Source organism: Protopterus annectens, chromosome 7.part0, assembly GCF_019279795.1.
Source record: "Protopterus annectens isolate FY-2018-M chromosome 7.part0, PAN1.0, whole genome shotgun sequence".
NCBI classification, from domain to species: domain Eukaryota; kingdom Metazoa; phylum Chordata; order Ceratodontiformes; family Protopteridae; genus Protopterus; species Protopterus annectens.
Window position 1 is genome coordinate 1581042333 of NC_056739.1, and position 22324 is coordinate 1581064656.

Sequence of the window (22324 nt, forward strand, 5' to 3'; positions counted from 1 at the left end):
TACAATTTTATAAAATTGTTTGACTACTGACACAATGCCCTTGACTTAGCTAATCCTGCTAGTGGCATTCTCAACACAAACTATCACTGCAGCTGGCTTTAGTCATCTAAAATATCCATGGTTGCAGGGGGCCCCTCAGCCATCCTTGACTGTGTTAAGGACCAGCAAAAGCAGCTGCTTGCTGGAGAAAAAAAAGATTATTCATTTTCTGATTGCACTCTAATCGAAACAGGGTTGTGATGGGACCCTGTTGGGATAAAGCCAACAATCAGTGAATGAACATGAGCAAGATGAGAGCTAGAGATCAGCAGCCCAGAGTGATCAATTCTCCATGCTTAGCTTGGGTTTTAAGAAGAGCTGACGGTTTCCTATTTCAGGGATCTTGTTTTCTTTTAAAACATTACTCTAGTTCCTTTAAAAGGTTTATGACACATTTTGCATCAACATGAACTTTTTTGGACAATATGAAACTTTGATGTCTGTAATCCTGAATTGAGTTACCAGCAAATCAAACTTTTTTCAAAGGACAAAGCAAACTTATTAAGCAAAATCAAGGATGCTCTGTGCAATCGGGTAAAGTGACAGGGATGACTTACCCCTGTTGCCGTTTGACTAAACAACAGTCATAGCGGTACCAATGCTACAAAATTTACTTGCTGAAATCAGTGGAAAATGTATGTGTGCTCGCGCGTGTGTTACAGTGTAAAACCCACAAGCTGGCTATGATGTACTTGATTTCCTAGAACTAACATAGTTAGCATTAGCACTATACTTGCGTATGGGTGGGGGAGATGTGTTTGCAGTATATGTAATAACAACAAGCTGGCCATATTTTATTTTGCTTACCATCAAAAACATAGACCTTACACATGATAGGTGATTTGGCACAGAGGATGTTTGTGAAAGTAGCTGTTCATTGCCGCTGGGATGCAGTGAGTAGCAATGCCATTTCAAAGTGTTTTGCTCTGGTAGAGTTCTTGTCTTTTTTTTTCTCTCTATGGATCCTACATAGCGCCTCTGTCTTTGTGCGCATCTAGCCATATGATTTGATTAACTTCACCACCTCAAAGAAATGCAAGCAGGTTAAATGGAATTCCTCCAGTTTCCATGACAGTGGATGTACAGAGAGAGAGAGAGTGTGTGTGTGTGTGTGTGTGTGTGAGAGAATATCTCCGATTTTTATTTGTGCACATACATACAATAACACCAGGCAAATACTTAACTCTTCTGGGTAGCAGTAAAAAATATTGCTGACAAGTAATTACATTTCCCACATCCCAGATTGTATAAATGGATCTTGACTTAGTGGTGGCCTCGCCCTTAGCTAAACCCATTCTAAAACCAGCGCTGCTCAGAGGTGTGCACTATAGGTTGCTGCAGGTTGTGTAGGGGGCTGGAGATGGTGTGACTATTACTTTTTTAATTTTCATAAGAATCAGATTTTAGAGGTGTATACAGGAGGTCATTATAGGTTGCATTGGGGCTGGGGACAGGGTCATCATAGGTTCATAGGTAGGTACTAGGCTATCTGCCCAAGGGCCTACGTAAGCCTAGCCAGCAAGGTACCATAGCTTACGAAACCCAAGAAAGTTATTTTCCTGTGCCACTGTCCAGCAGGTCCACAGAAGTGATCCCTGGGGTGTATTTCCTATTTTCCATCCACTCATCAAGATTTTACTTGAAGTGTGCTAATGAGGAACTTTGCTTGACATAGATGGGTAGCTTGTTCCAGAGTATAGGAAGTCTCTGGGACAGGAATCTATCCCTCCTGCGTGTCCTGTTTATTGTGGTGACAAGGTTTAGGTCCCTAGAGCATGTAGCTTGAAGGGATTGGGATTTCTTTAGGTGTAGCATGTCCAACAGCTCTGGGTTTGACTTAGCTTTATATGTTAGGCAGAGATCACCTTGGAATAGGCGATATGCTACGGAGTAAAGCTGGAGTTTTTTGAGGCGGTCAGTGTAGGGCATTTGTTTGAGGCCAGTAATCCTCTTTGTGAGGTACTTCTGTGGCCTTTCCAGCTGCTGCAGATGTCTTGTGAGGTACATTCCAAAAGGGGCATTGTACTCTATAATGGGTCTAATGAGGGACGAGTAGAGGGGAACAATGACCTCTTTTTTCCTGGATGAGAACCCTTTTATGATGAGGTGTGCCATGTAGAAGGACATCCTGACTACTGTGGCGATGTGACTATCAAAGAAGAGACTACTGTCCACCTGGGTCCCAAGGTCTCTTATCACACATTCGGTGTTAAGTAGACTGCTGTTTATGTGGTAGTTCATGGATACAGAGATTTTACCAAAGGGGATGACAATGCACTTTTTGGCAATGAACTTGAGGCCATGGCTCTGACACCAGGCATCTGTCTCAGTGAGGCCCTTCTGTAGGATGTCCACATCATTTGGGAACTTGACTATGGCTCCCAGTTTGTAGTCATCTGCGAACGTCATCAGCCAGTGGCCTTCAGTGTTAGCCTGTACTTCAGAGAAGTAGATACCAAACAGGAGAGGTCCCAGGACAGAACCCTGTGGCACTCTACTTGTCACTGCCTTGAGGTCAGATTTGGAGTCTGCAAATTTTACAGTGTGGACTCTGTCAGTGAGCCAGTTGGCAACCCATCTTGTGACGTAGGGACTTATACCTAGTTTAGTGAGTTTAGCTATAATTCCAGAATGGGGGATGGTGTCGAAAGCCTTGGCGAGGTCAAGATAGGCTGTGTGAACCACCTTACCCTCATCAACGGCTTTGGTAACTGCCTCAAAGAAGTTGATCAGGTTCAGGAGGCATGATCTGCCTTTCACAAACCGAACTGGGTGGGATCCAGAGTTTGGAGGTTACCAATGTCTTTGATTATGAGTTCCATGATGATACGTTCCATGGCCTTGCAGACCAGGCTCGTCAGGCTAATAGGTCAATAGTTCCCGGGATCAGTGGTTGCTCCCCCTTTGTGGAGTGGGATAACTGTTGCTGTGCGCCACTCAGTGGGCACAAAGCCTGATGCGAGGCTATTATTGAACATGGTGCTTAAGTGGGGAGCCAGTTCGTTCTGAAGTTTGTGTAAAACACAGCCTGGGATGTTGTCCGGTCCCATGGATGCTGTGTTTTTGGCTTTAGAGAGTGCAGCTTTTACCTGCGTAGTTGTGATTACAGGGACTCTGCATTCTTCCTGTATAGATATGGACCCGGTGGGGGGTGGGGGGTGGGGGGGTAAAGTTAGCACTGAACCGATCTGCCAGGATGTTGGCAATATCAGTTGGTTCTGTAATTTTCGTGCCTTTGTGCTGTAACTCAGAGCAGATCTGGCTGTTGCCATCTAGATTCTTTATATAGCTATATAATGCTTTGTGGTTGTCCTTGGATTTAGTGGCGATTTTGTTTTCGTAGCTAGCTTTGAAGGATCTTATAAGGGATCTCAGCTTCTTACTGAGGCTGACCAGGGAGCTCCTCTACTCATGGGATTTTACTCTCTTTTGCAACAGTTTCTTCCTTCTGTTGTAGTTTGTTTATGGCAGGGGACCACCAGATTAGCTTCCTTTTTTTGGAGGATAGCGTCTTGGTTCTATTTGGGATAGCACGATCCATGCACTTGTGTGTAAGTGCTTATAGAGTGCATTTATGTGGGATTCAGTAGTTGTAACTGTACTGTCCACCTGCATGGGTGTCATGAAGTTCACCACTTCTGTCTTAAGAAGCATGAAGTTGGCTTTGGAGAATTTTTTTTTACTGTGGTTTCCTTAATGGGGGGTGGGGGCGGGATGTGGACATCAAGGGTGATAAGCTTATGGTCGGATCGGACCAACAAGGAGTTGACTTCAGGTGTGGAACACCAGTCATTCATGTTGGTAATGACTAGGTCTAGGCTATTGTTGCCCCTGGTGGGGGTGTGGATAAGTTGATCTAGGATATTGTCGTTTATTGTTTCTTTTATTTATACTTTTCTGACAGACCTCGGAGGTGTACAAAGAAGGTTACTATAGCTTATGTAGGGGCAGTGTATTATTTATGAGCATCAAAATGGAATACACTACTCTAATCATTTTTTTTTTTACTTTTCTCATAACCACACATCGGGCATATATATCTATGTCTAACTTTAGGGGTTAGGGCTAAGGAGTAAGGGGGCAGGCTATGTATATGTATGACTGTAGTCACTTGAAATACATGACTGTGGCCATATAAACCTCTGCTTTCATCCCACTCTAACACCACAGGGATGCAGAAGCAGTGACTGAATTTTTTGGCTGGGTTATAGAGGCACACAGTATTCCCAGGTAGCATTTGTGTATCCTCACAACAGTTGTCTTGTTACTTTAAGAGTAAGGCAAAATGTAAGAAAAGGAAAAGTAACGTAATGTGCAAGGTGTGGGGAAGCAATGTAATGTGCAAGGTGTGGGGAAGCTCGTAATGGGGAGAAAACGGAGGGGAGCACTAGAGGATGTGTGTGTTTGGGTGTGCGCGCGGGGGGGTGATTAAACAGTAGGCCTTCTTAATCTATGTCTGTCTTGGGAGAGTTTTGTGGAGAATCTGTGTTTTTCCACCTGCATAATCTCATGAAATGTTCCTTCAAATTGGGACCTATCCGGGAAGGAAAAGGAAGATTCCAATTCAGGCACCCTCTTGGGGCTCTGTCTGACGCATTTGTGTTTTCTGCTCTGATGTCAAAGTAGAGAGAGGTTCAGACATAGGCTGGAAATGGTCTTAGGTTAAAGTATCACTGCAAGAACTAGGATATTCACCCGCAGAAAACATTTTCCTTGTTAACAGCAGAAGTACAAAAGTCCCAGATGCTAGTGAAGCACCAGCACTGGGTCTCACAGTCAAGCTACAATCAAGTGTCAGATCTGACATCAACACTTTCAGCACCAAGGGCTTGAAGGCCAAAAACCTCCAACCTTAACACCAACACCAAAAAAAGCAGGTAATGAAGACAGACCCAAGTCGTCGAACCCAGAGCTATGGGCTGAATAGGATCAGCCAATACTAAAGCATCAACACCAAACAAACTGTGTCAACGGTGAGAAAGACAGGTTAATTCCAAACCTTGTCTGTGTTGGTGCCAGCAAGGTGCCAAGGGCCTTGATGTAATTAGCATAAAAAAGGGAAATGAGGAGGCTATGTCAGGAGGGAGATACAACTGTTTGACTCTGGGCATGATGAAACAAAATCTAACTGAGCCTGTAGCAGTGCCTTTGACAACTTTAAAAAGTCTGTACGTCCAAAAAAAATGGACCTGAGAGAAAAACTGGAATTAACAGACCTGAAAGAAGGGGGCCTGAAAAAAAAAAGCATCAGTGCACATCCAGCTTAGAAGTGGTGGTGAGACTTTCATTTCTTGCAGATTCTGCTCTATGAAACTTGGGGAGGGGGGTTGTCCTTAACAAAATGGACTGTCACTTCCAAGTCCACATTCGTTACAAATGACTCCGTATCTTTCCTATGAGGAAATTTAGAAGAGGGACTGGAACTATACCTAGAAAGAGAGACATTTCTTTTACATGATTTATCCTTGGACAGAATCCCAATGTTGCACTATGAAACACGACTTGCAAAAGTAAAAGGCTCAGGGCACCCTGTCTAGCCAATACCTCCTTTAAAATTAGCTTGTTTCATTGATCAATCAGGCGTGCAGTTGTGAAATTTTTGACAAGTGTCGCAATCTACCTGTAGGCGAGACACACCTAAGCAAATTTTAATCGGTAGATTTCTCATTACAGCCAGTGAACACTTGCAGAGAACAGTAGCAGCAGCAACAAAATTAAATACTAAAGTAAATTACTACAAAGTACAGTAGCAAAATGAAATACAGAAGTACTGAGCAGTTCACCTCTTTTAGCAACATCTTACACATATAAACTGAGAACAGACAGATGCTAACTTCTGTTCAAGATGACAAACAGCTGATAAGTAAGTACGGAAACACTAACCACTAACTCTATCACAACTAGCAACAGGGAATTTCAAAATGTGGACAGGCCATGATCTAGGAGAGTAGAACTGCAAAAGGTAGCTGAGAACTTGGGGGAAAAAAGACCTCATACTCTTGATGCTTGAATGGGGAGGGAGGAAGCCACCAGAGACAAGTGGGAGTGTATAAAGCTTTGGAAGTCAGGCCAGTCAGTGGACTCCAGCAGGCAGGAACACACAGGGGTTGTGAACGTAACAGTGAATATTACAACATCTTGGTGTTAACCTCTTTGATCTTCAACCTTCAGGCAGCATATGTGATCCTACTGTTTCAAACAATATTCAAAATGGTGGAAGTGGTGGTCTTTATCCTTTCAGAGCTCGAGTCATTCTAAGTAGGAGTTAACTATTCCTCAATACCTGCCTTGGTGTGTTGCAGTGTCATTCTGTGGATTGTAGCTCTTAAGGCATTGCCTAAAACATCTGTTTTTCAATCTTTGCTTACAGGATCTACACCACTGGGAGTGTTCTAACAGGGTCTAATTCAAAATTCCCCTGAAAATATAGTACTCTGAGCAATCCTTTAATGGCAAACCTACTGAACAACCTTTATCCTTGACAAACTTTCAGTTTTTCTTATAATTCATGTGAATTTTAATTGTTTTTGTTTCCTTGGGCAACAGCTTAGCAACCAAGCTGTTAAATAAACCAAAGTTGGAAGTATTCTTTCATTCTAAAACTACAACCCCCTGAGGTTCAAAACTAAAGCTATACTTCACAAAACAGAAGCTTCATGCATGGTCCTTAAGAATGCAGAAAGTGCAGTTGTTTACACTTACCATAAATGTAGATGTTCGAGTGTATTCACTGTTGCAGTCATCACTATCTGCTTGTAGTAGCCCTCAGTCGGCCTGATTAATAAAGTCTTGGGTCCTGCGTCGGTTGCTGTCTCTTCTTCCATGACGTCAGGTCGTCAGGAGTATAAAACATGCAGCCGACGCAATTACATCAGTTTTTCTTGCCCCAGATGTCAGGTGCCCCCCTAATGGGAAGCAATTAAATCTATAAATATACAAGGTTATATCTCCAACAAAAAGAAAAGCAAATACACCAAAAAGCTTTTAAGCATAGTAAAGGAGAGTAGAGGTATAGCCAAAAGAAGTCAGGGGGCTGGCGGGAGGGTAACCAGGACTGTAACAGTGAATACACTCTAACATCTACATTTATGGTAAGTGTACACAAATGTACTATGTTCTTCGTGTTTCACTGTTGCAGTCATCACATTTGGGTAGATTCCCAAAGCGAAGGATGGGAGGAGGAATTTAAACAGCATTAGGACCAGCTATAAGGCCCTGAAAGACTGCAGTGGCAAAGCCAGCTCTGGATTTAGAGAAGATTGGCAAATGGTAAAGCTTGGTGAAGTATGTACAGAACTCCAGGTAGCAGCTTCTAGGATATCCCTGATAGGGACGCCTCTGCGAAAGGCTGTAGAGGTAGATGCAGCCCTGGTTGAGTGGGGTCTGATCCCCTGTGGGGTAGGTTTTCCATGGTGCTTATAGCAGAAATGAATGCAATGGCCTATCCATTTAGAAATGGTTTGCTTTGAAATAGCCTTCCCCTCTATCCCTCCAGCAAATGCCACAAGCAGTTGTTCAGATTTCCTTTGAGGTTTATTTATTTTATTTATTTATTTGCAGTTGGTTTACCAGGATAGTCCATTGGGCCAATAAGAACCCGTTTTCAATGGAGTCCTGGGGAGAAAAGCTCCAAAACAAAGGTTACAAAAATATTACAGCAGTTTACAATTTCAATCATTTGTAGGTTAAAGACAAAGCTTTAAAACAGTGGTAACAAAAAGATTACAGCAGTTTACAATTGCAGTAATTTGTGGGTTCAAGACAAAACAAAGATTAAGGATTTACAATGCAATTTTTAGGTTTCATTTTGTAGAAAACTAAGATTTAAGCAGGTATAATAAAAATGTTTAGGTTAAATTTTGTAGAAAAACAAAGTATTACTGCAGTAAATATATAGTTTTGAGTGGAATAGTAGGATAAGAGAATTATAAGATGTCATTACAGTTGACTTATTATTTGGTGTCTGGTAATATATGGTAAAGTTGCCTATAGGAAGTGAAGAATAGGCTAGGAGGGGTGGGAGCAGCAGCATTCCCATGAGAATGTTAGATGTGAGTGTAGTGATTTTTTAAAAGCAGGGAGGTTGGTGGTGATACGGATGGAGGGAGGAAAGGAGTTCCATAGGCGTGCCAGGGCAAAGGACAGGAGGTTTTGTCCTGGAGAGTGACGGGGTTTGTACAGTTCTATTAGGTTTTGGTTATTAGATCTTAGGAGTCTTTGTGGCAGGTGCATTTTAAAGGTAGAGCTGAGAGAGGGACAGAGGGAGGGATGAAAAATTAGTTTATGAGCAAAAGTGAGCTGAGTATAGGAGAGATAGTTGGGAGGCTCTAGCCAGTTAAGTTTGTGGAGAGATGCACAGTAATGGGCAGATGATTTGTGACTAGTTGCAAATTTGGGAATTTTATTATAACAAGAGGACAGTTTTGTTTTGAGAGAGGATTGTAGATTTGTTAGGACAGGGGCACCATAAAGGAGGGAAGGTATGAGAAATGTAGTAGCGAGAGTGAGCTTAGTAGATGTAGTGAGGAATCAATTGTGTCGGTAGAGCATGCCAAGTTTTTGGTGGGTTTTTTTTATGGTTAGTTGTAGGTGGTTATTGAATTTAAGCTGGTCGTCAATCTGGACTCCTAGTAGTTTGGTTTCAGATACCAGTTCAAGAGGTGTGTTATTCTGGCTAGTGATGGAGAATAGTTTTCTATTAATGGTGTTGGTTTTTGAAGGGGTAAATACCATAAGTTTGGTTTTTGATGCATTTAGTGCTAGATGATTGTCCATCATCCACTGTTCTGTAGTAGAGAAGGTGTCTTGAGTCAGTTTTAAGAGAGCGGGGATGGATGTGGCTGCACAGATAATTGTAGAATCATCTGCATATTGAATAAATTTAGCATGAGGAATTGAGTGGAAGAAATCATTTATGAATATACTGAAAAGGAGAGGACCCAGAATGGAACCTTGGGGGACACCAGTGGGTATGTTAAGGAAAGAGGAGATGTTTTTTTTTCCACTTGACAGCTTGTTGCCTGTTGGAGAGATAGCTAGTGAACCAATTGAGAGAGGAAGGAGATAGGTTTAGGTTAGATAGTTTAGTTAGGAGAAGGTTGTGAGAGATAGTATCAAAGGCCTTAGAGAGGTCAAGAAAGAGGGTAGATACAGTAGAGCCAGAATCTCTGGCTTTATTTACAGTTTCCAGGAAGAAAGGAGGGCAGTCATGGTGCTGTAGCAGGGTCTGAATCAGTGTTGTGTGGGAGTTAGTAAGTTATTATCTAAGAGATAGGGAAGGAGTTGAAGATGGATACATTTCTCTAGAAGTTTTGATATAGGAGAGAGGATGGCAATTGGACGAAAGTTAGTAATATTATTATTATTGCCTCCTTTGTGCAGGGGAATGATGAATGCCCTTTTCCAGAGTTTGGGTACAAGCCCTTCTTGGATAGAGCGATTGATTAGGATGCTGATGGGGAAGGCAATAGCTTCGGCAGCTATGCTGAGGAAGGATGAGGGAATGTTATCGGGGGCATTGGTGCATGGTGTTAGCTTTTGCATGAGTTTTCTTATGGTAGAAGTAGGAATGGGTTTTAGGGAGAATGGTGGGAGTTGAGAGACTGGAGATGAAGGGGGTGACAAGAGGGGGGATGCAGAAGTAGGGGGTGAGGTGTTATTAGAGAAGGATGAGGTTAGTTTGGAAATAGAGTCTATGAAAAAAGAGTTGAATTGTGTAGCCAGATCAATATCTAGTGCATTTGGGTCTGGGCTTGGGTTTTCTGCTGAGCCAGGTTTTAGGAGGGTAGTGATGCCTTTCCAGAATTTTTGAGGATTGGTTTTGTGGTTGTTTTGGAGTAAGAAGAAGTAATTCTGTCGATCTGCTGTGATAAGTTTTTTAACAGTATTGCGAAGTGTTTTGAATTCATTAAGGGTGGTGGGAGTTTTGTTTCTTTGGTAATGTGCCAAGGATTTGTCTCTAAGTCGCATGGCAGTTAGTGTGTTTTTTTGTTAGCCAGGGGGCGGTGTTGTTTCATATTCTTTTGGTTTTTATGGGGGCAAAACTATCCATCAGTTTTAGGAAAGCTGTATTGAAGTGTGCAACAGCATTATCCAGGGGTAGGGTTTTTAGGGGGTTCCAATTTATTGATTTTAGGGAGTCTGAGAAGGTTATTGGGTTGAAGTTTTTTAGGTAGCGAGTGCTGATGAATTATGAGTTACTTGGAATGGAGATGGAAGACGGCTGGTAAAAATGGGAAAGTGGCCACTGAGGGAATCAGGAAGGGTTCCACTATCAGTGTAGTAGTGGGGGTGAGAGACTAAGATCCAGTCTAGGGTACTGCCACTGGAGAAGTCTTTAGAGGGCCTGGTAGTGAGGTTGATGAGCTGAGAGTATTTATATAGGCTGATGTTTAGGGGGTGTGTAGGAGAATTAATGGAAGACCAATTGATATTTGTGTCTCCCATGATAATAGTTTCATTACTGATATTGGTAGAAAGCCAGGATAGGATACCCTCAAGTACTGAGGTATTGGCTCCAGGGGGATGTAAAGTGAGCCTATGCAAATGTGTTTGTGTTTATTTAATTGAAATAGAGCTAGTACTAATTCTGCATTGGAGAAGTGAGGAATGGGTTTGTTGTAGGGAGTAATGGAAAGGGTAGATGAGTAGAGTAGAGCTACCCCACCACCCTTCTTGTGGGCCCTGTCTTTTCTGATGATAGAGTAGTTTGGTAGCACTATTTCAGTATCTTTTATATGAGGTTTTAACCAGGTTTCAGAAATAGCTAAGATGTCAGGTTTGTTGTTGAGAAGCCAGGCATGGAGATTGGGGATTTTGTTAGCTATGCTTTGGGCATTTAGAGAAGCTAATTTGATGGATTTAGATATAGGGGAAGTGGTGTTTGGGCCTGGGTTAGGGTGTATATCTCCAGATAGAAGTATGGTTGTTAGGTGTTGGATTATGCTAATGAGGTGTTTGGATTGCTTTGTTTGTATATTTTCAGGTTTGAGTAGATACTGAAAGTTAGAGAGGGGTTAGAAAGTTTATAAGTAGAGCTTAGTTTGTAGTGAAAAAATAGATGGGTATTAATGGGATATAGTCCAGGGGAGATTGAGACAAACGATTGTAAGTGAGTTGAAGGGAGTGAGCTGGTTATGTGAAGTAATGGTGTGTGATTTGTGGAGTTGGGCTGGGAAAGGTAGTGGATATAAGTAAGGTTCAGAAGTAGTAGTTGGATTGAGAATGACAGAAGTCTTGTAAGCATGTTGAGGCTTTGCTAAAGTAGAATATGTAGTGTAGGGAGAAGGGTTGGAAATATATATTGTGTTGTTAAATATGAAGGGAGGTGTGAGGAGATGGATTATAGGGGGAGGGGGTAGAAGATGGTGGTGAAAGGGGAGGGGTGTTATAGATAGAGAGGAAGCAGGAGTGGTTAGGGAAAGGGGAGGGGTGTAACAGGTAGGGAGGAAGTAGGAGTGGTTTGGTGAGTAGAAGTGTAGATGCACTAGGGGTGGGTGAGATTTGGGAGTAGGGTAGGGGAGCGGAGTGAGCCCGCAGGGCGAACGGAGCAAAACAAGTCAAGACAGAGGATCAGAGAAGAAAGTATCAGCAACAGGAATCAATAAAGAAGGTAGGTGGGTAGGTATTGAATGTTATATGGGAACACAGAAATGAGGTTAACAAGGTGAAAAAAGAGAGTTTGAGATATAGCAAGGAGGGAGTGGATGTAAAAAAAAACGGGGGTAGGAAGTGTGTATATTTGTTAAAAAAAAATGGAAAGTATAGCCAGCGTTGGGTGCAGAAGCCACTAAAGAGCTAGTTTCTTTCTAGGTATGTAGTGATAGGGTGCTGCCACCTAGTGGTAGAAAGTGGTAATAAAGGATAAAGGTAAGAAGCGATATAAAGGCCTTAGGTGGAACTAAGTGGCTTAAAGAGTATAGTGATAGGAGGGGGGGGGGGGGCTGTAGCGAATGGTCCGTGGTAGGCTGCTTTAAGGAACACACACTCAGCAGGGCATACAAGCACAAAAAATGTGTAAAAATAGTAGCTAAATAATGAGTACAGAGGTAATTTCTTTGGCTACATACATTCATACACAGTGTGATATAGGGAGTCCTTGCAGTATGGTGCTTAGTAGTAGGCCAGGGCTAGCAGGCAAACATTCAGGGAGTTCTTCTGGGTTAAAACAGTTGATCTTCCTTTTGAATATATAGACAGGGAGGGAGTATCCAGGGTAGAATACAGAGAAGGTGAGCCTGAGCAGCCTGACCACAGGTCCGGGGAGATGTTGAATGCTGTTGGCGTTCTTTAAAAGTCCTGTCCAAGTAGAATCCAAGTTGTCTGTGCACATCTAAGGAGTGCAGTATCCATTCCCCTTTGTTCTGTGGATTAGGAAAGAAGGTTGTCAAATGAATGGACTGATTAAAGGCCACACTGGATACCACCTTGGGCATGAAATAGGGATTGGTTCTGAGGTACACCCTGTCCGCATGAAAGATGATGAAAGGCTCCACTGCCATAATGGCCTGTAATTCAGATACCCTTCTTGCTGAAGTGATTGCTAAAAGGAAAGCTGTTTTCCAAGAAAGGAATTTTAAATCTGCAGTAGCAGCTGGCTCCAAAGGAGTAAGAGTGAGTTTCTCCAATACAAAGTTAAGGTCCCAGGCTGGAGCTCTCCTGTGTGGTCGTAAACGTTTGGCCCCTCTGAGGAACTGCTTGAGCAGTGGATGAGAGAAAAGGGGAGGTTCTGTGTTATAATGAGCTGAAATGGCTGAGGCGTGAATTCTGATGGAGGAAAAAGACAGGCCCTTGTGAAGCATCTCAGTTAAGTTTTGTAAAATCTGAGGTAAACTGGGCGCTGCTGGGCTTATCCCTTGAGACTGGTTCCAGGCACAGAATCTTTTACATTTTTCAGCTTAACATTTTCTAGCACTCGGCCTCCTTGCCTTTAAAATGATATCAATCACTGGTTTACGGAGGGATGGTAAAGGAGAGATTAGGTAATTAGCCAGGCTGCAAGGTTCAGTGTTTGAAGCTGAGGGTGCAGAATCTGGTACTCCTGCTGAGACAACAAGGTAGGAGTCTGAGGCAGGTGGCATGGGGCCAACAGTTACACACTGCAAAAGAGGGGGTACCAGTGTTGGCGTGGCCAGTCTGGTGCAATCAAAATCGTCCTTGGTTTGTCCGGTTTGATCTTTAGTAGTACTATGGAGAGCAGAGGCAGATGAGGAAAGACATAAACTGATAGTTTTTTCTAGCTGAAGGACAAAGCATCCACTTTCCAAGCTTGTTTGTGGAGAGTCCTTGTGCAAAATTTATCCAATTGATAGTTCTGGGGGGAGGCAAACAGGTCGGTCTATATCTGGGCTCCCCCATTTGCTTATCAACATGTTGAAAACCCTTGGTTCCAGTTTCCACTTGTGTGGGTCCATGAGGTTTCTGCTTAGTCCGTCTGCCAGTGTATTTAGTATTCTTGGCAGGAATTGAGCTTGTAGATGCACTTGTTAGCTCAAAGCTGTGTTCCACAATGCCATGGCTGGTCTGCAGAGGAGGTAAGAATGTGTACCCACCCTGCTTGTATATGTACCACATAACAGTGGTATTGTCGGTCTTTACCATTAAATGTCCTGGAAGAATGTGGTCCTTGAAGGCTGTCAGAGCAATCTGTACAGCTAAAATTTCTTTTTGACTGATATGCAGGTGAATTTGACTTGGGTTCCATTTGCCCTGAATGCACTTCCCTGCCAGGTGAGCCTCCCCCATGCATACTATGATGCGTCTGTTGTTAGGTTTTGGGCAGCAGGGGGTTGTGTGAATGGTAGTCCCTTGTTTTGGTGGCAGGCTTCTGCCAACCAAAGGAACTCTAGGCGTAGGCAAGGTATGATAGGAATCACTGCTTCCAGATCCTGAGAATGTCGACACCATAGGCTTTTTAGATACCACTGTAGTTTCCTCATATGCAGTCTTGCATATGGAATTAGAAGAATGCAGGAGGCCGTGAACCCCAAGGCTTGCAGTATTTGCCTTGCAGATAGCAGGGTTTTTGTGGCCACTTGTTTGAAGTAGGTTGTCAAATGAATTTGTTTCTCTGGCATGAAGAAAGCCATCTGGGAAGTTGTATTCAAGCTTGCTCCCAGGAATATAATTTGTTGACAGGGTACCAGGTGTGATTTATTTTCATTTATGGTGTACCCCAGACAGGTTAGCCCCCTTTGTACAAAGGCCAGATGATTCAAGAGTATGTCCTGTTTTTCTGCCTGAATTAGACAATCGTCCAGATATGGGTATATCTGAATATTTCTTTGCCTGCAAAATGCAATGACTGGAGCTAGGCACTTTGTGAATACCCTGGGCGCAGTAGATAAGTGAAGGGCAGTGCAGAGAACTGATAGTGTGTGTAGCCTGCTTTGAAGCGCAAGTATCTTCTGCAAGATTCCCTGATTGGGATGTGCAGGAATGCTTCCTTTAAATCTAGTGTTGCCAACCAGGCATCTTTGCCTAGCTTAGGAAGCAACTGGTGAAGAGTCAGCATTTTCAATCTTGGAATCACCAAAAAGGTGTTTAGAGTAGACAGGTCCAGGATAGAACGCCATGAATGGTCTTTTCTGGGTACCAGGAAAAGTCGCAGGTAAAAACCTTGTCCCTTTTCCTCTTCTGGTAGAAACTGAACAGCCCCTATGCTTAAGAGAGAGTACTTGCTTCTGGGCCTCTGCCCACTGATTTTGGGGTAGATCTGGCCAACCGCTTGGTGTTGGTAACGTGTGGAAGTGAAATCTGTATCATTGAGACACTATATGTAAAACCCATTTGTCCTGGGTAATGAGTTCCCAGTTCTTTGCATGAAGAGCAATCTTTCCCCCCTAAAGGTGCAGTCAGTTGAGAAGTGCCTGGTAGTTTTAAAACGAAGTCACTGAGACAGTTTACCATAGGGGGGAGTTTTGTTACTCTCAGATTTGGAAGTGGAGGCCCCCCACTGCTTAGTCCTGTGCGTACCCTGCGACTGAAGCCTGGGTGCTCTGCTGGATCTGGATTTGGACTGAGAAGGTCTGGAAGAGGCAGGAAAGGACCATTTCTTAGAAGGCCAATGCCTACTAAATCTTGGAGGTTGTACTTCTTCTGCTTTTTGCCAAACAGGCGGTCCTGATTTAAGGGAGCATCCAGTAATTTAGCTTTAACATGATCTGGCAAGGATTGCTCCTTAAGCCAAGCATGCCTTCTAAGTACAGACCCAGTTACAGCAGGCCTACAAGATGCCTCTAGTGAATCAAAACCACATTGCAAAGTATGTTTTCCAACTTGTTCAGCAGAATGCATTAAATAGTACAGTTTTGTACCTACCGTAAATGTAGATGTTCGAGTGCTAATACGGCTGCAGTCATAACAGATGGGTTTTCCTGCCGTCAGGCGGGTCCTCGGTCGGCCGAATTCCAAAGTCTAGGTCCGGCGTCAGATGTCGTCGCTTCTTCCCTGACGTCAGTGCGACAGGGGTATAAAAGAACCAGCCAACGCCATTTTCTTCAGTTTTTCTTGCCCCAGATGTCAGGTGCCCCCAGAAGGAAGGCAATACATAAATTTATGTAATAATGCAATGCAATATGATCAAAAAACAGTAGTTGCAAGCAAATACACCATAAAAGAATACCCCAATCAGGTTGTATGAGGAGGTGTTAGCCATTAGGCCTGTCCCAAGAGGGGAAGGAGGGAGGGAAACCTGAACTGTAGCTGTATTAGCACTCGAACATCTACATTTATGGTAGGTACAAAACTGTACTATGTTTATCGTACATACAGCTGTAGTCATAACAGATGGGTAGAATCCCAAAGCTAAAAAAGGGGTGGTAGGCACTAAGTGGAACTAGGAGGAGCCAGGATGCCCTGCAAGACTGCAGTGGCAAAGCCTGCTCTAGATTTGGAGTATAATGGTAGGTGATAGTGCTTGGAGAAAGTATGTACAGAACTCCAAGTGGCTGCTTCCAAAATATCTTTGGTAGGAACCCCCCTGAGGAAAGCTGCAGAGGTAGCTGTGGCCCTTGTGGAGTGAGATCTGATGCCTGCAGGAACAGTTTTACCATGAAAAGAGTAACAAAAGTGTATGCAGTGGGCTATCCATTTTGAGATTGTCTGTTTGGAAATAGGCTTCCCTTGAGCTCCTGTAGCATAGGACACAAAGAGTTGCTCTGATTTTCTGAAAGGCTTTGTTCTGTCCAAATAATAACGTAACTGTCTGTGAATGTCCAAGGAATGTAGTAGTCTCTCCCCTTTGTTTTGAGGATTAGGGTAAAAGGTAGGTAAGTGGATAGCCTGATTCAAGGCTACCCTGGATACTACCTTTGGCATAAAGGAAGGATTGGTTCGTAAGGAAACTCTGTCCTGATGGAAAATGATGAAAGGCTGCACAGCCATGAGGGCTTATAGTTCCGAAACCCTGCGAGCTGAGGTGATAGCCAGAAGGAAGGCTGTTTTCCAGGACAAATATTGCAGTTCTGTTGAAGCAGCTGGCTCAAAAGGAGGCAAGGTCAGTTTTTCTAGAATGAAATTGAGGTCCCAAGCAGGCAATGGTTGTTTCCCTGGGGGTTTTATATTCTTAGCCCCTCTGAGGAACTGTCTTAAGAGGGGGTGAGAGAATAAAGGAGGATCAGTGTTGTATTCTGCAGAAATGGCTAAGGCATGGATTTTGATGGAGGAGAAAGAAAGTCCACTGCTTAGCATCTCAGCTAGGTACTGTAATATTTGAGGTAAATTCAGTATTCCAGGATTCTGACCCTTTTTCTGATTCCAGGCACAAAACAGTTTCCATTTTGCGGAGTAGGCTTTTCTAGTAGAAGGCCTTCTGGCCTCCAAAATGACATCCTGCACCTCCTTGGAGAGTAGGGTCTGTTGTGAATTTAAGGAATCTTCCATGTGGCTAGATTGAGTGTTTTCAGCTGACTGTGAAGAGTTTTGAAGTTGTGCTGAGTCAGTAGAAGATGCATTAGAGGCAGGATCCATGGTGGGGAATGTGTCAGGCTCCTCAGGAGTGGGTACCAGTGTTGTCTTGGCCAGTCTGGAGCAATGAGAATCATCTTTTGTCTGTCTGCTCTGGTTTTTAGTAGAACTTTGGTTAGCAGAGGAAGAGGTGGAAAGGCATAAACTGTCATTGTTGTCCAACTGAAAGAGAGTGCGTCCACTTTCCAGGCCTGTGGATGAAAGGTCCTTGAGCAGAATTTTGTCAATTGGTGATTTCTGTGGGTGGCAAAGAGATCTATGTCTGGCCTTCCCCATGCTTGAATTATCTTTGTAAAAACTTGAGGATGTAACTTCCATTCGTGTGGATCTGTCATTTTTCTGCTTAGGTTGTCTGCCAGCGTGTTTTCCTTGCCTGGTAGGTACTGTGCTTGAAGTTCGATTTGTAAATCCAGAGCCATGTTCCAAAGAGAAATGGCTAGCCTGCATAGGGGATATGAATGGGTTCCTCCCCGTTTATGTACCACATCACTGTGGTATTGTCTGTCCCTTATCAATAGCTGGCCTGGATGCAGTAGGTTTTTGAAAGCCATAATAGCATTTATTACTGCTAGCATTTCCTTTTGATTGATGTGTAGGTGCTTTTCTTTTTGGGACCATTTGCCCTGAATGCACCAATCTGTCATGTGCGTCCCCCAGGCGTAGTCCGAGGCGTCTGTTGTGATGACTTGATTTGCTTGAGGCTTGCAGAATGGGAGACGTGTGTTTCTTTGGCATGCTTGAGCCCACCACAGAAATTCCTTTTGAAGACATGGAATCAGTGGTATAATTGTTTCCAAACTCTGGCTGTGTTGAGACCATAGGTTTTTTAGGTACCATTGAAGTTTCCTCATATGCAGCTTTGCACATGGGATTAGCAAGATGCAAGATGCCATGAATCCCAGAGCCTGCAGGATTTTCCTTGCAGTTAGCCTGGTGACGGTTGCCAGTTTTCTGAAGTATTGAGTTAGTTGCCCTTGTTTCTCTGGCGTGAGGTAGGCCATCTGGGTATTTGTATTCAAGCTGGCACCCAGGAAAATTATTGTCTGAGAGGGTATTAGCCTTGATTTCTTTTTGTTGACTGTGTATCCCAGAGAATTCAACAACATTATTACAAACGCCAGATGTTTCAGAAGTATGTGCTTGCTGTCCGCTTGGATCAGGCAGTCGTCCAAATATGGGTATATTTGTATCCCTTGAAGTCTGCAGTAGGCAATTACTGATGCCAGGCATTTCGTGAACACTCTGGGCACAGTAGATAAGCCAAAGGGCAATGCAGAGAATTGATAATGGGTTGAACCTGCAAGAAATCTGAGGTATCTTCTGCAATCTTGTCTGACTGGGACATGCAGGTATGCCTCCTTGAGGTCCAATGTTACCAGCCAAGACTCCTTGCCCAGCATGGGAAGAAGCTGCTGTAATGTGAGCATCTTGAATTTTGGCACGAGTAAAAATGTGTTTAGGATGGATAGGTCCAAAATAGGTCTCCAATCTTTGCCCTTCCTTGGTACCAGGAATAGTCTGGAATAAAAACCTTGACCCTGTTCTTGTGCAGGTACCTCTTGAATAGCTTTCATGTCCATGAGATCTGAAATTTGTTTTTGTGCCTCTGCCCTTTGATTGTGTGGCAGGTTTGGCATGCCTCTCATTTTTGGAAGGATGTGAAAGTGGAATCTGTAGCCTCTGTGTAGTATAATGTCCAGGATCCATTTGTCTATTGTGACAATAGGCCAATTTTTTGAAAATAATGCCAGTTTTCCGCCTAAAGGTGCTGCCATTTGAGCCTTGCTTGGCATGCAAAGGGGAAAGTCATTGGTTCTGCTTTTCTGAATGGCTGTGAACTATCCTTTCCACCTCTTTGTGTAGGTGCTTGCCATTGTCTGCCTCTAAATGATCCTTGAGATTGCCGTCTACCCCTTGGGCGCCTGTATCTACCTCTTTGGGGTCTGTCCGTGGCTGGAAAGGACCAATTTTTTGAAGGCCAATTTCTACTGAAACGTGGAGACTGTACCTGTAGGAAATCTTTCACTGTTTGCATTGATTTTGCCTTTTCCTCCATTTTCTTTAGTACCTCCTCAGCTTTAACACCAAACAATACATCTTTTTGAAGAGGAGCATCTAGTAATTTAGCTTTGACATGATCTGGTAAGGTTTGCTCTTTGAGCCAAGCATGTCTACGTATGACTGATCCTGTAACACATGAGGCCTCTAAAGCATCAAAACCACATTGCAAGGTATGTTTACCCACTTGCTCTGCACTATGTAACAAATCCTGCAACTCCTTCAAGTCTGGTTGTTCAGGTTGTGACATTTTGCTTTTCAACTGTGATAACAGAAACTGTTGGTACATTAACATATGGAACTGACAGTTTAATGCCCTCACGGTTAAGGTGGCCGAGGTGTATACCTTTTTCCCCCACCTTTCTAAGGCTCTGGAATCTCTCTCTGAAGGTAATGGATTTTTAGCAGTGGAGGCCTTAATTCCCTTGGGACCCTGTGAAATAGTTTCTGGGTCAGCCGCATGGCTTTTGTATAGGAATTGGTGTGAATCAGGAACCCGGTAATACCTGTCAGGCTTGACTGGAGCTGGGGGTAAAGAATCTGGGTTAAGGCTGGCCTCCGAATACACATCATCTAGTATGTCTAAGACAGGAGGTATAGCCAGAGGCCTGTGCTGAGGGAGCAAGAGGAAATCCCCAAGTCTTTTCTTGGAGTCTGAGTACTCTTGGCCTTCCCAGTGGAAGTGTTCCCTCAAGGTATGTAAGGTTTCCCCAAAAGAGTAATCCTCAGGGGGGGGGGAGACAGAGGGAATGGACTCCTCTGCATCAGAATCTTCAAAAGGGGAGTATGAATGTTTCTGGTCTTCAGAATGTTCTGAAGTAATGGAGGCCTGGTCCGAGGAAGGGTATTCTTCCTCCACTCTGGGCCTTTTGTCCGAGGGGGGGGTGAGAACCCCTGATAAGAGTAATCAAATCCTCAGCCATTTTGTGCATCTGCTTTTTAGGCATGGGGCCTTGAGAGGGGCCCTGTGGAGTTTGTCTTTTGGTATGCATGGCTGCTTTAGACTTAGTGAAAGCCTTGATGGAAAATGAAGAAGGCCTGAAGACACCTTGAGAGGTGGCAGGCCTGTCTAAACTCTGAGTTTCCCCGCCAAGAGTGGCTTCGGTATCTGTAGTTGCGGTGTGGGCCGAAGAGCCTGCGACCTTGGGCACAGAAGACACCGCCAATGAAGTGTCATCGGTAGTCAGGGGCTGCGTAGGCACCTCGCTGAGAACCGGAGCACCTGTAGTCGGCTTTAGCGTGGTGTCGGTAGAAGTCACGGACCTCGTATGTCGGTCCTTATCTTTGCGTTTTTTACTCAAAACTGGAGTCGGAGAATCCGACGACATAATGTAATTAAACTTTTTGCCAAAATAGTGTTGGGCGAACTCCGCCCGACGCTTAATAGTGCGTCTGTTGAATGTAGCACAAAAACGACAGGCCGAGACGTCGTGGTCTGGGCCTAAGCAAGGAATGCAGAGGGAATGAAAATCCTTATGCGGTATTTGCTTCCCACATGAAATGCAATTATTAACTTTGTCTGACATCGGTCTGAGGCAATAAAAGTTTCCCCAACGGGGTACTTAGCTTTCAAGAAGACTTCGGTTGAAAAATATTCGTAATCTCAGGAGCTGGCCGACCGGCACTTGCAAACTGCTTCTGCTTCGGGCACCGCGCGGCAAGAAAGACTGAAGAAAATGGCGTCGGCTGGTTCTTTTATACCCCTGTCACACTGACGTCAGGGAAGAAGCGACTACATCCGACGCCGGACCTAGACTTTGGAATTCGGCCGACCGAGGACCCGCCTGACGGCAGGAAAACCCATCTGTTATGACTGCAGCTGTATGCACGATGAACATCCTGTAAATCCTTATTTTCAGCACAATCAGGAATCAACATAATTTTCTGTTTAAGCAATCCAATAATATGCTGCTGATACATTAACATATGAAACTGGCAGTTTAAGGCCCTAATGGCCAAAACTGCAGAAGTATATACATTCTTACCCCATCTATCCAGCGCCCTGGAGTCTCTATCAGAGGGGGCAGGATTTTTGGCAGTAGTAGCTTTAATGCCCTTGGGTCCCTGTAGAATGGTCTCAGGATCCACAGTAGGATTTTTGAAAAGGAACTTGCGAGAGTCAGGAACCCTGTAATATCTATCAGGTTTTCTGGGAGCAGGAGGTAGAGTGAGGGGCCAAGCTAGATTCCAAAAAGGCATCATCAACAATGTCTAGTACAGGAGGTATGGCTAAAGGCCTGTGCTGGGGCAGGAGTAAGAAATCCCTAAGCCTCATTTCAGAATCAGAGAAATCCTGACTTTCCCAACGAAAATACTCCTTGAGAGTATGCAATGTTTCACCAAAAGAGAAATCCTCTGGGGAGGAAGCAGAGGGAATAGAGTCCTCAGCATCAGAATCCTCATAGGTAGATAAGGGTAAATCCTGGTCATCAGAGGAAACAGAAATTTCAAAATCCTGGTCAGAAGTATCATAAGCAAACTCAGTCCTAGGTCTCTTAGAGGGGGAAGGTTGGCTTCCTCTGATTAAAGTAATAAGGTCTTCAGCCATTCTTATCATTTGTTTTTTAGGCATAGAGGTCTGACCATGCGGTCTGGGCATCCGTTTTCTAGGCATGGTTCGAGATTTAGGCCTTGAAGAAGAAGATGGCGTCTGTTTAATTTGCAAGTCAGTAGGCCTGAATACACCCTCAGAAGCCGGTGCCTGCACAGCTGCTCTGGACCCATCCAAGGTAGAGACATCCCGCAGGTTCCACAGTTGAAGCATCTTGCGGCATACCGGACAACAGATGGGTCTCAGTAGAGGCCTGCGAATCTGAAGTAGCGGGCATCAGGGGCTGCGAAAGCGCCTCACTGAGTACCGGCGAACTGGAGACTGGCCTAGGAGAAGCGTCGTCGGCAGCTTTGGACCTAGGTGACCCTTCTCTGTCTTTATCTTTGCGTTTTTTTGGAATGTCGGTAGTCAGATGGCTTACCGAAGACATATCAGGATAATTGAACCGAGCACCAAAATATTTAGAAGTGAAAATATACCGACGACAGATAGCTCGTGGTTTAAATAAGGCACAAAACCGAGGTACGTCGTGGTCAAGGCCTAGGCAAGGAATACAGTACAAATGAAAATCTTTATAAGGTATTTGCTTTCCACTTGAAATGCAATTATTTACTTTTACTGACATTGGTTTAGAGCAAAAAGAAAAAGTTTCCCCAATGGGGTACACTTAGCTTTTAGTTGAAGACTTCGGTTCTGAAACTCGAAAACGAA

At 43.9% G+C, this 22324-nt stretch overlaps 1 protein-coding gene across 2 annotated transcripts in view; it reads right to left on the reverse strand.

Annotated features, from left to right (window-relative positions):
* The window catches only part of FAM120A (family with sequence similarity 120A), a 3065969-nt gene that overhangs the window by 1210600 nt on the left and 1833045 nt on the right, over positions 1–22324 (reverse strand). The gene's annotated exons all lie outside the window — the stretch shown is intronic.